At 44.3% G+C, this 13,575-nt stretch overlaps 2 long non-coding RNA genes across 2 annotated transcripts in view; one reads left to right on the top strand and one right to left on the bottom strand.

Annotated features, from left to right (window-relative positions):
- The first annotated feature begins 1,114 nt into the window (after positions 1 to 1,114).
- On the top strand, positions 1,115 to 4,023 carry LOC122494445. The gene is made up of 2 exons (XR_006300171.1): positions 1,115 to 1,908; positions 3,582 to 4,023. It is a non-coding gene; the product is annotated as an uncharacterized LOC122494445 (long non-coding RNA).
- A 1,559-nt stretch (positions 4,024 to 5,582) lies between these two features.
- Positions 5,583 to 13,575, bottom strand: part of LOC122494441 — a 32,547-nt gene continuing 24,554 nt past the window's right edge. The window contains exon 4 of the long non-coding RNA XR_006300170.1: positions 5,583 to 8,610. This is a non-coding gene — a long non-coding RNA (uncharacterized LOC122494441). The remainder of the gene's footprint in view (positions 8,611 to 13,575) is intronic.

The following is a 13,575-nucleotide window of genomic DNA, read 5'->3' as shown; positions in this document are numbered from 1 at the left end:
CAAGTTCCCCCAACTCAGACTCCCTGGGTCCAAATCCCAGCTCCAACACTTACTAGCAGCATGGCCTTGTAGGCCAGTCATATGCTCGCTCAGCCTGTGTCTCAGTCTTCTCACATGTGACACGAAGGTAACAATATGCCCTCCTTACAGTGTCGTGAGGTTTAAAGCAGGCAGTCCACTAAAACACATAGCCCTGTGTTAAGTAAGGACGCCTTGCACATTACCAACTATCACTATTGTTACTGCCCCTTGTTTCACACAGGAAAGAAGAATGCTCGTGATGATGAAGCGGGAACATTACTGAGATTAGAACTTAAGTTTGACTCCAAAGATCTTATTTTCTGCTGCCTTCAGGTACCTGTTTACTTCCTCCTTTCTGCTCTTTTTCATCCTCCTGGACCCTTCCTCCATTGCCCTGATCCTGGGCCGCCTGCATCAGAATAATCACTATGGACATTCTCCCTTCCTCCCCTATGGACGGAACCAGAAGTTCTGAAGCCAGGACCCAGAAATCTGCATTTTTTCACAAACAGCACAGATGACTCTTTTGCGCCCTGAGGAAGTGAAGAACCACTGACCCAGAGGGCCCACTGCAGCAGCCCTCTGCTCCCCAGCCCCCCTTCACCTCCCCCTTCACCCAGGAAGTGCTCCAAATCTGTGTTGCTGTAAACCCTCCCTCCCCTGCACAGTCCCCATCTGCTTTTTCATGATTAGCAATGATTAGCAATACAAGGCTGATGCCAGCTCTCTCTGTGGTGGCTGGTCATTCGATCCACTTTGAATAATGGCTTTCTTGAAGTGACGGCTTATTTTGCCTCCAAGTCAGGCAGGTAGGGCATAGAGAAGGGAAGAGGAGAGGCAGAGAGAGGGTCAGGTGATCTCCATTCCATGCACAAGACCCACCATGCACAAAAATACAACAATTACCCGCCTAGAAAATCTCAAAGGGTACCAGGGTCCAGCCTACAAAAATGAGATAACACAACAAGGCAGGCCAGCACAAAAGAGGAGAAACTAAATTAGTATTTGCATTGGAGTTTTATCTTATCTCACAAGCACAGCAGATGCCTTCCAGCACAAGGAGGCCAGGAGGCCAGGTGTCATTTACCACATGCTTTCACTTATTCCTACTTTGCAAATAATTGTCAACCCTCTCCACCCCATCCATTCCGTCCACCAAAAAGCTTTTACCAAAGACCTTCAGAGAATACCATGGAGCCTCAAAATATAACCCTAAGGCAAACAACATTTCTGTTTTCTTAGGTAATTTTTTCCCCCAAATGTCTTCTTAACTAGACTTAATGTCCAGTTGTGTAAACAGCTGAAGATATCCTAATTCCTGAGAGGATGTCAAAGATTCATACTTGAGTGGGGAAGATAGTGAGGGTGTGGGGAAGAATGGAAGGAAAACTAGCATTAACTATTAAACACGGACAAGATTTTAAAAATTACATACCATTTGGCACTTCTCATCTCCAAAGTATGCTGCCCCCATTAAAGGCAAGGAAAGGCAAGCTTCTCACCATGGCAAATTGGCCTAATTATGCTTTCTCTCTCCTAACCTGGGAAGGGTTTGCATGCACTGGTTTAAAAACACGCTTCCTATGAGTGACCGCCTTTGCTCTGGATGGGAATGCAGTTACCCTATCCGCACCGGTTTGATGCGGTCTCTCATTTTACAAACTGGACTTGGAACCACTTAACAAAAGGCAATCAGCGAATGCATGTGGAAAATATGCAAGTCAGCTCTCCAGGCCAGAGTCCCGGGCATGTTCTTAGAACAGAAACCCTGCTCTCAGCTTTATTTTGCTGCAGGAGCTTGGGGCAGGTCAGTGGTTCAGGGTCTGCGTGTTGAAGGCAAGGTTGGAAATAAAGACGTTCCTGATGTGCCTCACCCTCCACAAACAGGTAGGCGTGGGTTTACCCACCATATTTTCCATATCATTGAATTTCTGCTACAGGTTTCATATTGCTATTGCAACTTATCGTCACCCAATGATTTGGGTGGCGGGTATTTGGATCTGGGGCTGGGAGGTCTAGTTGCTGCAATCACAGGCCTGTCCTCCTGGCACTTGGAGCTCAGGTGAGGATCGCCCACGTCAGTCATGCCCAACAGCCCCTCTTAGACCCTGGGGAGTCACCTAATGTCAGAGACCAAATCATCCGGGTTGCCATCTAGTCCAACTCCCTCATTTTACAGATGGGCAAACTGAGGCCCAATGGTCTGGTGTCACTATGACATGGTGACTTGATGGCTATACAAAGGCATGAATTTGGGTCCCGTGAATCTTAGTCCCAAAACTGCCATGTTGCTCTTTAAGTCTGAAAAGAATAGAGATAATATTAACACATTCTCTGAAGTCTTCATTACCTTAAAAAGGAGAGAGACAGAAAAGATAAAGATAAAGAAGGAAGCCATGTGTAAGAGTGAGCAGGGGGCAGAGAGGTCTGGGCTCAAGCTCTGAGAGGACGCACGACGTGGATCGGCCACGAAGTTGACGAGTGGACTCGGGATTTACCTAATGTTCTTGAGCCTTAATCCTCATCTTTAAAACAGAGACATAGTGCCTACTTCACGGAGTTGCGTTAGGATTAAAGGAGATAATACTCAGGTCCTGGCACACACAAAATGCTTAATAAATATTGGCTCTTGTTACATCCCCAGTGCAGACATCCAAGGACTTAAATAGACTGCCAAGGCATCTGTCCTGGGGGGCCTGTCCTTAAGCCAAACCTCCTCCTTGCCAACTCCTCTCTTCCGGTCCAGGACCCTGGCTGCCCACACCCTCCCTCTCATCCCTCCAAACAAGACAGTCATGACAATGTTAGTGCCCAGCTCCACGGGATCTTTCCAGAGGGGAGGCAACGTACTGACTAGAAACGAAGTTGCAAAAGGACATGGGATAAAGGGTGCTTTTAGCAAATGACAATGAGAAAGTTAGGAGAGTGACCTACAGGGTTCCTTTCATTTGTTATTACAATGCTGGGTTATGTAATAAAGCCTTTATGGTATAGGGAGTATAAAATACAATCACCAGCATGCCAGTCTCCATGGAAGTTAGAATGGCAGCAAAATGAATGCCCGTTACTCTTCTCTTCCCTTGCATAAGTCATCAGACACCCTGGCTTAGTGCATAAGGTTGGTTTTCTCCCCTCCAAGACCATTAAAACTGTCTCACAGAAGGTGATTTAAGTGGCATTCTGATCACTAGTTCTCTGCTCGGTTACTGTACAATGATAATTAATATTTATAAAGATGACCTTGATTTAACACATAAAGATCAAATTAATATTAATCAATATAAATAATATAAGTTAAAATACATATTATTAATTCAATACGGTTTTCAGGAGAAATGCGTTCGATCACGTTCTGAGTCTCCAAAAGTCGACCACATATTCATCACGCATGTTAACCAGAACACCCTATTTTCTGGCTATATCAGAAAATATAATTCACTCTTTTTCTAAAACTCCAGATTTGCAGTTTTCCTTTTGAGTCCCCATTTATCTTCTTACGAAACATGTGCCCGAGAGGACAACAGGATAACATTTTCTCAGGACAATATTTGGTTTTGCAGAGTGTGTCCCTGATACTGGATACCACCCGGCTGCTGGAGACCCTTGGGCTGAGAGTCTGAGGCTCTGACGTTGCAATTCAAACCCCAAAGCGCAGCGGATTTTCATCTGGGTTTCAGAGGAGGCATTATCTTCACTTTGTTTCTGGACACTGGAGCTGAACCCCCTCCCCCAGAGATAAGAACAAACAGAATGTGTTCTGTCTTCCCAAAGATGCTACATCAGCATGTATTTTCCACTTAAGGCTTTTAAGCATTTGACTTACACATTTATGAACACCCCCAGTGGACCGTTAGGGTTTGGTTTAATCCCCAAGAAAACTGGCATTAAAATAGACCTTTTCCCGGCAATAATAATCTCATTTACGATAAATTATTCTATTCTCAGTACCTTTGAGACACATGAGAGCTTTTATGTAATAAAGAAGCCATTTATTTCCGAATATTTTAATGCATGTTTCCATATTTTTCTCATTTTTAATGCAAGGGCCACCGACAGTATTGTAAGAGAATGTCTTTTAAAAGCAAATTTATGGCAAATGTTCCAGGGAAATGGACGGCAGCATGCATCATCGCACAGCTATACCACGAGAGGAACAGGACAGAGATGTTCTAATTCTCATTTATGTGCATAAAAGAGTAACCTCTACAGAGAAAGACAATGTTATTGAGTAAATTGATAAGATATGGAAGACCTCGATTCAATTTGGACTCCAACCTTTGATGTGCTATATGTACTCAGCTATTGCAATGTCTCATATGCCTGAAATACAGGAGGCAAAGGGACAGATGCTGGGGAAGATCGTGATGACCACCAAGGAAAAGAAAGTCAAGTCGGAGCCTTTATGTGTTAACTGGACAGAAACCTTGTTTTGAAAGGCCAGGGAATCAAGGAGCAGATAGAACGGGCCCTGCTAGAAGTTCGGTTACCTTGATTTTCGAAACTTTCATTTCAGAACTACTCATCTGGGTGCCATCTGTCTGAAAAGCCACCAAGATGGCGATTCTCACCTGGGAAGGTGGTGGCAGGGTCTGGCTGCGGAGACAGTGTCAGAATCAAAATACACACGCCTCTGGTTCGGTGATTTTAATTTATGCTAGACTCCTGGAGCATAAAAGCACTTTAAGGAATCTCAGATGTGCAATTCTGATATGCTTCCTGATTAAGAACCACTGCACTAGCATAAGTGTGAGATTTACTTCAAGCACCATTGTATGTACTTATCAGAGACAAGAAAGTGAACCTTGGACATGAGCTGTATAGCACTTCTGGGATAAGAAGCCAACCCTCATGGGTAGACCTCCCATAGGAAATGTCTAAGGAGGCTGGGACCATGGGGACTGATGGCTCAGAGCTGCACTAATGGCAGCCAGTGGCACGTATAGCTGCTGAGCACTCGAAATGGGCCAGTGCAAATTAAGATGTGTTGTAAGAGTAAACTACGCATTAAATTTATTATTTTTTCAAATTTTTTTAACATTTGTTTATTTTTTGAGAGACAGACAGTGAGTGGGCAAGGGGAAAAGAGAGAGACAGGGAGTCACAGATTCCAAAGCAGGCTCCAGGCTCTGTGCTGTCAGCACAGAGTCCAACAGGGTCTCAAACTCACAAACCGTGAGATCGTGACCCGAGTCGAAGTCAGACGCCCAACCAACTGAGCCACCCAGGCGCCCCAGAGATTTTAAAATTTAGTACAAATTAAAAAACATGTTATCGCATGAATAATTTTTTTAATAAAGCTTATTTTATTTTTGAAGGGACAGAGACAGTGCAAGTGGGAAGGGGCAGAGAGAGAGGGAGACAGAGAATCAATCCCACGCAGGCTCTGTGCTGCCAGCATAGAGCCTGACAGAGGGCTCGAACCCACAAAACCACGAGGTCATGAGCTGAGCCTAAACCAAGAGTTGGACACTTAACTGACCAAGCCACCCAGGCGCCCCTAGTGAGTAATTTTTTTATATTAAATATATGTTATTCTGATAATATTTTGGATATTGGGCTTAATAAAATATATTGTTAAAATTAATTCACCTCTTTCTTTTTTCCCTGTTCAAATGGGTGACCATTAGAAAAGTTAATGCTATATATATGAGGCTTGACCTTGGGGCTCTCACTATACTTCTGATAGGTGCACTGGTTCAGGCTGTTAGTCAAACCCAGTTCTGAAGTCTAGAAGGGGGGGGCGGGGGGACAACCAAAACTCTGATGTAAGGTGATAATCTGCTGTTACTCAGGACTTCACAAAGGTTCCACACCCTGCATGTGGACCGAGCCTCTGAGTTGCTGAATTTAAGTGGAGGCACTGTGAATCCCCTAGGCCTATACCAATGGCACAGGCTTTGACCAAGGGCCGCTGGGAAGAGCTGTCTCCTCTCCAAACAGACAGAAGAGCTGAGTCCTTGTGTGTCAAAAGAAGCATGATAGAAAAGCAGGGAGTGCTCAAAAACCACGTGAAGTGGCTTCAGGGAGCAGTGGTGTTAAAATGTGGATAAGCGAAACAAAACTTGGAGAAATTAGGAATCAAAAGGGAATCTATTTTTGCACTTTCTAACCTCAAGCTTTCAAAAACTGAACAGGAATTCTGTTAGTAGAAAAGTGGGTATTCCCTGCACCCTTCAGGACACCCAATACTGTGCTAAGTGTTGACATGCATCAGCCTCTCTAATCCTATGAAAAGCACTATTAGGCAGTCACTGCTATTATCCTGTGGTACAAACGCAGAAGACAAGCCTTGGGGAGTCTAATGACATGCTAAGTTTTCACTTCTGCTAAGTGGCAGAACTGGGCTTAAAGCTGAGAGTCTAGGTCTACCCATGTAGACCATGGTCTCCACCAATGCACAGCTCAAAACACGACTCCAATCTCAAGAGGTTCGGGGGGCCTTGGGGAGAAGACAAGGGGTGGGGATATGTCCCAAACAAAGTCCCTGGAGTCATTTTCAGGACAATCCTGGGAGCAGGGACCATAAAGAAAGGTGATGAAGGCAAGTAGCCAGGAGTTGAGAGTCCCTGTTTGGGTGACTGAGCAAGAAAAAGTACAACATAGTCACTGAGGGTGTGGACTGTGGAGGCCCCTACCGGGGTTTGAATCCCACTGTGACCCCTTCCTAAATGGCTATGTAAAGGCAGTTCCCCAAGCTTTAAGTTGGGTTCATCCTAGGAGCTGCCTCAAAGAGCTGCAAGAATTAAATGAGATAGAGGTATGGAACGTGCCGGTAAGCACACACAGTGAGTCCAACAATGGATATGGCTGTTCTTACCGCAGGGCGGTTTTAGGATAAAGCTCTTAAGCCTCGTTCCCCATTCACCCTTATCACTACCCGCTTCTGACAGGTATGGGGAGTCAGCATGTTTAGAGTCATGAAACGTAGAAGTACTCAAGAGCAAGCCAGCTTCGCCCTGCTCCAGAGAGAAGAGGCACAAAAGAAAATTGCCATAAGCTTGTGCTTTCTTCCTCAGATGACAGAGTGTTGAGATACCTGAGGATACCTCCTGGATGCTTAACGGTGCAAAAGTTGGGCTCAGTTTGACCTCCCCTTGCCACAGTAAAGAAAGAGCCCTGTGCCCTGAGTGGGTGAAGCACCTTTCTAGGGAAGAGGACCCACCAGGTTCCCCAGGTCACCCCGCTGTAGACACATCTCCATGGCCTGGCATAGCAGGGTGGGCCAGCAGTGTGCCCAGGAATGGCCCGTGTCAGAGGCCGGGTGGACTGGGCCAGCACAAAGGATGGAGGCAGGACTGAAGAGCCTATGCTCTTAGTGGTCAGGAAGTGGAATGGCCACAGCAGGCCACAGAGGAGAAAGAACTCGGGGAGCTTCTGGAGGCTTCTTAAGTAGGAACGCTTCCCACTTATAATTCAGGTAACCCAATTCCCTATCTTTGGAAGTGTTGCTTAGAAGCTAGAGATACTTGAGCATGGTTTTCCAAGACTTGGTGCATCTCCTAGGAGGTGTTCCTCTGAAGCTTAGGCCAAAATTTTATTATGGTCAGTGGAAGTGAAGGGAGCACTTCAGAATGAGAGCATTGACTGTTTCGTTGCATTACAGAGGAGTCAGAGGTGGTCCACCTTGGGTGGGAACTAAGGAGAAAGGGAGTCTGGGGCCAGACCTTGAAAGGTGGTCTCTCCTTCCTTCCTGTTTCTCTGTTAAAGAGTACACGTTACAGACAGCCTAGAGCAGAGAAGACTCTGAGCAGAGAAGGCCCCTGGATACTGCTGGCAAGGATTATACCATCTCATAAAGGAAGAGATTCTCTATCACAACGGGGAGTCTCAAATTAGTCAAAGACTTGGAATGGTTTCCTGATAAATGAAATATAATCAATTATAGTGACTTCTTTTGGGGATGTTAAATGTCTTGTTCCTTTCCCTTTGTTTTCTTTGGATTGCCACTGAGGTCAAGTGCAAAGTTGTTGATCTCACCACAATAGCCCAGAATACATGAGCACATCTGCAGCCCAGGATACAACAGCACTCCAGTGACCAGAGTGAAATGTGGTGCTAAGTGAACCAAGCAGAGAAGGAAACACATTCTGGCAATAATCTTTAGCCATTAGAAAGTGAGATATATATATACACATATACATTTAAATGATATTTTAAAAAGAGATACGACAACACAAAATGTTGGAGCAACTTCAACTCTCATACGTGGCTGGTGGGAATGGAAATAAATATGAGCACTTTAGAAGCCTGTTTGGCAATATCTCCTAAGCTTAAATATGTAAATATCTTCTGTTCCAACAATTCCACTCCTACGAATAGACGAACAGAAATATGTACACATGTGCACCAAGCCACATGTGTAAAAATGCTCACAGATTCAAAAAAGCCAATACACGAGCATCTCTTTTGCACAACCTCAAAATCCACTTGACCTTACCTTTGCTGACACAGGTGGTTTCACGCAGACTTTGGCTTCTTGTGGGTGAAGTCAGTAATGCCGTGTCTAGGACCTGCACCACATACATTTGACTTCCTGCAACACAGCCTCTCTGCCTTGGGATTCCCTCGAAACTCTCACGCGTGCATAACCTGGAAGAAGAGAAGTTATACTGATGGGATCATCCTTGACCAACGGGGGGCAGGAGCCAATGGGCAATGAACAAATGTTTCCACTGCTGTTCTCCCTGGTGAGCGGTTCTGAAATGCGTTGCATACAGTCCCTCAGAAGACCCTGATAGGATTGAGCACCAGCCGACCATGGTAGTGGTTAACCTAGAAACACATCCAGAGGGGGCCTCCCTTCTTCCATTTCACTCTACCTGGCCTGCATACCAATTCTCAGGAAAACCATTCTCAAATGAAGTTTTCACAGGTAAACCTTTATCTCAGGCTCTCCTTTTGGGGGAACCTGGGCTAAGATAGCTCAATTTGGAAACCACCCAGTAGTAAAATGAATGAATGAATTGTGGAATATTCATAGAAAGAACCGTGGCATTCATCCATTCCAAAAAATGACTGGAACTCACAAATAGAAGGTTGAATCAAAGAACCCAGAGGTAAAGAATATATATACACTCTAGATCCGATTTACATCAAGTCCAAAAGTAGGAAAAACTAAATTATAGTGTCAGCAGTCAGGAGAATGGTTGCCTTTAGGAAGGAGGAAGGGAGCAGTAAGGGGGAAAAGGAGGAAGTTCTGCTTATACTGTCAATATTTTCTTTCTTGAATATTATTGAATGAAGCTCACTTTATGATAGTTCCTTGAGCTGGGCTTTTAGGTTTTGCACATCTGTGTTATACTTGAATAAGAAATGTTTTAAAAGAGCTTAAAGTCCAGATTGTGGTGACTGACTTCTTTTCCCTGACTCAACAATGCACAAGCTTGCTTTAGGAAGATCACCATTTATATCCATAGTCTATTACAGGAGATGAAAATTCCAGTGCCTTCCCTAGCCAGGGCATAACATAAGCAAGTGAAGATGGCCCAGCAGGACTGTGCTTTTCTAAACAACATGAATCCCCTTTAAGTTCCAGCCAGCGTTATGGTGATAAACTGGGACTCCAAGTAAAGGAGAAAAACAGTTAAGTAAGCAAGTGAGCATGTGAGCGAGGGGAGAGAAAGACAGAGCCAGAGACAGAAAGAAGGAAAGATGGAGGGAGGAGGGGAGAATGAAGGAAGGAAAGAAAAAAGAAAGGAAGGAAGGAAGAGAGGGAGGGCAGGAGGAAGGCAGGTCAAGACAGGGGAAATAAAAGCACTAATTTGTAGTTTGGCCAATATCTGTTGAGTAAATCATCCCACTATGGCTGGTTTCAGGCTATCAAGTGTTTAACAATGGGCTTTCAACATTCCTGAACACTTTGTATTTGGTTCTTATGAGTCAGTCTGAGTGGGCTCCAACATGCCACCAGTCCTGGCCAATAGTTGTCATCTTTGAAAATGGTTCCAATGTGTCCTGATCTTGGAATTTTTCAAAAGAAGCCAGATATCTGGATTTGTATCTGAAAACCCTTGATTTTTAAAAGGGTATCAGCTAGTCCAAATGTTTAAAAAAACATTTTTCAAACTCAGAAAAAAAGCACACCTGCAAACTAGATTTGGCCCATAAGATGCCAGTGTTTGAACTCTGGCCTACAAACTCTTTGAAGGAGGGTCTCAAGCCTCAGTGATGAAGCATTGTCTTTTGGACACATAGGGTGCAGACTTACTCTGAGTGGCTATATGGTGCAGTGAAGGACTACTACCTACCCGGGGGTCAGGAGAACTGGATTCTAGCCCCAGTTTTCAGTATTGCAATTGCTTTACTTACCCGAGCCTCAGTTTCCCCATCTGTGTTAGGATGCCTTCTGAAGATGTTCTTGTTGTATTAGAACTTCCAGCATAATGTAATGAGCATACACATCTGTAAGGCTATCCTTTGGGACAAGAAAGATTTTGCAGCATGGCAGGGATAATTCAGTGGTGCCTGGTCACTGGACAGAGAGTGCAACCCACCCATCAAAGAGAAGGTGAGGCTTTCTCGAGGCCATCAGTAGAATGACATCCATTGGCTTGCTGGGCAAGTCCCGTCTGGGTGCTCCATAGTCCTCAGCCTCCTTGATTTCTTGAAGGTAACAAGTCCACTTTCTTGAAAGGAAACAGATTGTAGCAGGAAGCCTTGAACCTGAGAGTTTGTGAGACCTGGGCTTGAATTGTGGCTCTGGAACTTGTCAACTAGGGATTTCAACCTCACTTTCCCCATGAGCTCCTTCTACCTTACACAGATTGTGACAAGAACCATCAGCTGTTTAAAGTGTCTTACACAGTTTCTGGAACAGTGGCAAATAAATGTTAATCGCCATTATCATTGTTACGACTTATCCAGGCATCTATGTATAGGTGCTGGACAGCCAACAGCCCAGATATTCATTACAATTTAATCTTATGTCTCCTTTGGTTTCGTTCTGTCTCTTTACTCTGTTATTTTGGAGATTCAGCCAGAGCTAATATTTCTGCAAGATCCAGACAGGCCTGGACGCAGATATTCTGATCTAATCCAAATGTATGGGCTCAGGAATGCTCACAGAGAGATGCTGCTATGTATTCTGCTGGAGAAAGTTCACACACTGGAAGGGAAAGATTCAAACTTGGAACATCTGAGAAGGCAATTAGGTGGCTTAATCTGGGTCGTTAACTTATTTTAAAATAACATGTGTAAGTTCCCAAAAGACAGGATCAGAACTGTATCGGAACTTGGGACAAAGCGAATAATCATGCAGCCTGATCCTGTTTGTATCTAAAATGTTGATCTTGGCTCATCATGGCTTTTTTCATTCAGTTCGATTTTTAAAATATTTCATGAAAATATTGCCTGGATCACTGCCTTTTTTGGTGCCCATTAAATTTTGTACTTCTTCACCTTGGTCCCAACCCTGCTCACTGTCATGTGAGCACCCTAAGCCAACAGCTCCTTGGAAGGGTTGTTGTGTTTTTGAGAATTTCTAGTTGAATTTCAATCAGGAATGAGATCCAAGTCTCTTTACATGCTGAGGCAAGACTTTGTGGAGAAAGGAAAGCACTAGGAGTCAGAAAGCCGGGTTCTAGCTTGAATCTGGGTGTGCTATATCACTTGAGTGGATCATTAGACTTTTCTGTTTCTTTGACTTTGAAGTAAGGATAAAACACATGCATACATTTTTGGCAAGGCTGGAATATCTTAATGTTGACTAAAATATTACATGAAAATATTCACTTTTCTGCTGAGTTCTTGGTACGCCCTATATGTACAAAGAGAGTTAGATGCTTGGTTGCAGACAGAATTCACTGTGGTTACCCCAACTGTGGTCACTGCACTACACTGGCTATTGCACGGGCTAATTGTTCCAGGAGAGACTGCTGGTACAGTCTTGGGAACCGTACCTGGGACCATCGTCACCTCTGCCTCCGTAGACGCCGTGTCTCTCTGTCACCCTAACTGAAAGTCTTCTACTCAGCACTCTGGACTCTGCAAACTCTCCTTCTAATCAAAGTCTTGCATGCGTGCATCTAAGGAGGCCAGGCCTATGCTTCTATCCAGTTGCAAAGGAATTTGGGGAACGATTTCTCGCTCCTTCCTGGGGAACTGGAATCAGAAATCAGGAAAATTTCAAACCCACACGGGGTCTTGGGGAAGTGCTGAGCAGTTAGATGTCATGATGGATGTCCACTGCAGAGGGGTGGCTTTTGCAGGCTCGAAGAGCGTTCATGGGTGTATGTGCAAACACAGGGGCAAGGGATCAAAGGTACACTTGGAAAACCACCTCCCTCTTCCCTGAAGTCACACATGCTTGAAGCCACCCCATTTCCCTGCACATCCTGGAAACAGAAGTGTTTATGAGAAACCAGTCTGACAGTCACTCCTGGTGTCCCATCATTCACTTAAACCCTTAGATTCCCCTGTTTTCTGGTAATCTGATAATGTGACTTCCTTGCCCCTGCGGGAGGCTCTCTGGACTCATTAATCTGAAAATCCTTGGGAAATTCATCTGCAAAGGCCTATGGCTAACTGCACCATGGTCAGCTCACAGACAGGCAGCTGAATATTTACAAGTTCTAAAATCCTGGCCCTAGCCTGTCACTTTACCTAACCTGGCTAGATTCTCTGGATAGGACAGAAACAACTCAAAATGACTGCCCTGTCTCTTTTATGCAGATTACCAGGGGTTCAGGGCACCAGCACAGGAAGGTGTGCAGTGAAATGAAACAGTGAAGTTCCCCCCCGCCACCCAGGGGCATTTCCTTCTCTGCAGCTTCTCTTTAGCAGCTGCCTCATTGTGTGTGTGTGTGTGTGTGTGTGTGTGTGTGTGTGTTTGCTTTGCTCCTTTTATATTTTGAACTGATCGATGTTCAGGACCAGAACTCATCTTTGCCTTCTCTGCCCCAACAATGTCTCAAAAAAAAGATAGTTAATTTTTTTTGAAATAACTTCTATATTTATGCAATAATATTCTTTTGCTCCTTTTCATCACAAACGAGTTGGTTTTTCCACAGAAGGAATAAGGAATATAATAAATGATGATTATATCCTAAAGGTAACATCACAGATGACTATTTAACCAATAGTATTGTCGAAAATTGTTTATTGCAGAGAAAAGAAATAAGAAAGCTCTTTTTTTTCCTACACTCCTACTCAAATGAAACATAAAATCAGTAATCCCAAGTAAGAGATTATTTCGGAGAGATTCTATACCTCGAAGGAGGCTGAAACTCAAAGAAGAGCAGGTGGCCTCAGAAGCAGCAGGCAGTGGAGCATCTGTGGGCTCCTCACAAGACTCCGTAGACGTGAACTTCTGGCAAGTCAGAAGATGCCAACATTGGTTCTTTGTTTAATCTAATTTCATTCCAAACACCAGGGCAGTTAAATCTCTAGAACTATTCTTAGGTTTATTAGACTTAATACAGCTTGTCTTTTGGCTCACAAATGGGACCAAGAAAGGAGAAGGAATGCTCTTCTCCAGGAAGCCTTTCCCACCTCCTGCCTCCAAGTTCAGAAATTATATCTCCTTCCCGGGCAATTCCATAGTTTCTTTGTTTCTTC

This window comes from Prionailurus bengalensis, chromosome A1 (assembly GCF_016509475.1).
Source record: "Prionailurus bengalensis isolate Pbe53 chromosome A1, Fcat_Pben_1.1_paternal_pri, whole genome shotgun sequence".
Lineage (NCBI taxonomy): Eukaryota > Metazoa > Chordata > Mammalia > Carnivora > Felidae > Prionailurus > Prionailurus bengalensis.
Note: the sequence above shows the minus strand (reverse complement) of the source record. Positions and strands in the feature narration are given on the sequence as shown.